This window comes from Marmota flaviventris, chromosome 10 (genome assembly GCF_047511675.1).
Source record: "Marmota flaviventris isolate mMarFla1 chromosome 10, mMarFla1.hap1, whole genome shotgun sequence".
Lineage (NCBI taxonomy): Eukaryota > Metazoa > Chordata > Mammalia > Rodentia > Sciuridae > Marmota > Marmota flaviventris.
Window position 1 is genome coordinate 114,010,461 of NC_092507.1, and position 3,646 is coordinate 114,014,106.

A 3,646-nucleotide genomic window follows, 5' to 3' on the forward strand; every position below is an offset into this window, starting at 1 on the left:
AGAACAGGGGCTCTGTCCAATAATAATGGAAATGGAATACTCATTGAGGACCTGAAGCTTGAGGGTTTACTTTGTATCCCAACTGCTCTGCTAGAAGCTTTGTCCTTAATTATCAGTACAACAGTCCTGTAAAAGAGAAATTAATTCTTCTAGTTTGCATCAAGGCTGTGGAGGAATGCCTTAACAAAGTCAGGAAGCCAAGGGGAAGGGATTTGACTGCAAGACTCGGTGCATTTAACTCTCCCTTTACCTGCTGTGGATCCCCACAGAAGAAGAAAATGAAGCTGGCTTAAAATATTATTGTTTTAAAAGAAATCAACAGAACACTCTAAACTGTCCAAAAGAGAAGAGCTTGAGTAGGTTACCTTGGAAAGAGCATAAGTAGGAAGGAGCCCTGGTGCTTGGCCTCAGGTATAAGACACAGATACCAGGTAGATCACACATACCTGCTGAATGAACATTTGCATGTACTAATATTTTAAAGTGTCTAAAAACAGCTCAAAGTAAATATATTCACATAGCAATTCCATTGTTATCTGGATGCCACTCAAGATTTCTGTTGAAAATGCCCATTATATTAAAGAAGTTTGGATGGAGCTCTTTGTCTGCATCTGCACAGAGCTGTTTTCATAGCCAGAAAGGCATCTGGGTCATGTGTTCTGATGAGTTGTTACAAAATGAAAGGAACAATGTAAATTTCCATTCTTTACTAATAGCATAAGAATAACAGGAAAAGGTTAGACATTGGGTAATTGCACTGTACTATTTAGCTGTACTAAAGTAATAAATAGTTGTGTGCACATAGATTTGAATGAGCACTCACTCAAGTATGAGGAACTGTTGTGGGTATTTTTGTTTGTTATTGATGTTTTTTAGTACTGGGGGTTGAACTCAGGGCCTCGTGCATGCTAGGCAAGTGCTCTACCACTGAGCCACATTCCCAGCCCTTTTTATCTTATAGATAGGGTCTTGTAAAGTTGTGCAGGGTGTCCTTGATCTTGCCATCCTCCTGCCTCAACCTCCCCAGTAGCTGGCATTACAGGTGTGCACCACGATCCTGGGTCTCTTACGGTTGTTCAAAACATATTAAAATGTTAAAACACTTGGACAAAAGACCATTAATAAAAGTATAGAACTCAGATTGGAAGAAGCAAAGCACTAGACATTCTCTGGAGACTTTCAGACTTTGAGAAATTGACTTTGAAAAAATAATAAATGGATAATAATTATTAACTCTTGCTGGTTAGTGGTCCAGGAAATCAGTTCTGAACAGCCATACTTAAGTCTCTGGGTTTGAGCAGGATCTATCTACTCTGTGACCTGAAATTAGTCATATCTTTACAAACGAGAATTGAGATTTTTCTTATGAGGTCTTGGTGAAGGTAAACAATTATATAAGTGATCATCAGAGAATTTTTTAAATGTTTATAAATCTTAAATCTTTTGTTTACAACCTATATTTCCAACTGTTCATGGGTCATCTCACCAGACATTAGAAGTCACCTCAAATTCAGTGTGTTCAAAATGGAACTCAAAGGTGTGTCTATGACCTCCGCAACTTGCTTTTTTTTGGCTCCCCTGTGCTAGTTAATGATCCACTGTAAACATAATAACTAACACTTATCGAGGGCATACTATGTACCATTCCCTGGGCTGTTTTACATGTACTTATTTAAAGCTCTTAAGAAACATTAAAACTCATCTACCTTCTGAAGTAGATACGATCTACTTCAGATTAAGAAACTAAGTCACAAAAAGACTAAGAACTCATCTAATAGTCAAACTTTTCTTTCTTCCTGTCCCTCCAATTCCCCTCTACATTGAAGTAGTTATTGGGTCCTATCAACTCCAACTCCTCCATGTGGCCCCTCTCAACAATGTCCCTTCAACCTGCCGAATTCTCTAGAACACGAACCCTCTGCCTGTCCACTCTCTTCATCGTGTGTTACCTAGGCTGCTATCACATAAAGAGCAACCTTTCTAATACATAGATCTTAGTACTTCGTGTCCCTCCTAGAAAGTTCTCCCTGTGGGATGAGACTCCTCAGCAATCTGACTGATCAGATCCTCCTCTCTTTCTGCTCCCTAGGCTTTAGCCACACAGAATTATCATGAATCCATGAATCTACCAAATCATTTCTACCTCCCATACTTTTGCCCATGTCATGTCCTCTGCCTGGAAGGCTCTTCTCTCCCTTTTGTCCCTGGCTCTTTCTTACTTCAGGGTCAGGCCAAGCACCACCTCTTCCTTCCAAATCCTTCCACCCAAAGCTACCTACATAGCTCTCTGTACTGCTACAGCATGTGGTCCTAAATGCGCTTATCACACCATATAGTAACTATACATATTACACAGGCACTCTACCACTGAGCTACATCCCCAGCCCTTTCCATTTTCAATTTTGAGATCGAATCTGGCTAAGTTACCCAGGTTGGCCTTGAACTTGTGATCCCCCTGCCTCAGCTTCTTGAGTGGCTGGGATTATAGGCGTGCACCACCACACACCTAGGCTAGCTGTGATATTTTCTGAGCTGTCCATCATGTGGTCATATGTTTTAGGTCAGGGAACTTTCTTCTCCTTTTTTGAGTCCCCAGAACTTAATGAATCCCAAATCCTTCTCAAAATGTTGGTTGTATCAGTTCATTAATATGAACATGAAGATCATGCTCACTGGTGACAAATGCCGCTCAACCTTTCAGGAGCTGGGTGTCATGCTTGTAAGTGGGATTTCTAATCCTCTCCATGTATCAACAATTTATTTCCCAAATTTGTAAGTTTCCATTAATAAAGTATTGTCCACATATCTTAATTTGTAAGTGCCTAAGGAACGGGACCACAGACTCCGTCTCAGTGGGTAAACACAATAAACGTGGTTTGATAATGCATCTATTCTTTTTGTCCTACTTGGTTTTCAAGAAAAGAAGAAACGAAGTAAGTGACTGAAACAGCAAAGGAGGTCTTCAAGATGATACCAGCCCCGTGCAGTCTGCAAGCCCAGGCCCTCGGGAGACACAAAGAGACCAAGGGATTGAGGGAGAAAGACAAAGAATGGGGCAAAAGATGGCGGAGGTGAGCAAGATGAGTGGAACCCTGGGAGGAGACTGAGAAGCCGGAGGCAGGGAGTACCCAAACCAGAAAGAGCAAGGGACCAGAGCACAGCAGAGGCATTGGGCTAGGAGTGAGGGAAGTTCTGCCCTGGGCCAGCCTAGAGAGAAGGAGACTGGGCACTTAAGTCCTGAGTGTCAGAGGCATGTCATGCAGGAGCTTTGACTATCTCACCTTCCACTCACAGCACCCACACGGGGGCGAATGCCTAGTGGAGCTTAATAAACCCGTGTTGAACTGAATTTGGATTAGTGCCCAGACATTAGGAAAGGAAAAGGGTTTCCAGAAACCACCCTTAGAGTCTGAGCCTAGGGAAGTGGAGCGTTGTCACCCCTAGTTCCACTTGGAAGAAAGGATCAAATGAGGGAAATGAGTTGTGGTTTTCACAGAACAACAGCTTCAGGGCCTCGGGATGTTTTTTTAAACCCTGAACAAGAAGTGACTTGCTAAATAGTAAATGGAAGTTTCTAGGTCTGAGGAGGGAAAAAAACAACAACACTTCCTTTCCTGTCTGCTTCATCGAGAAACCCCAGGTCCTC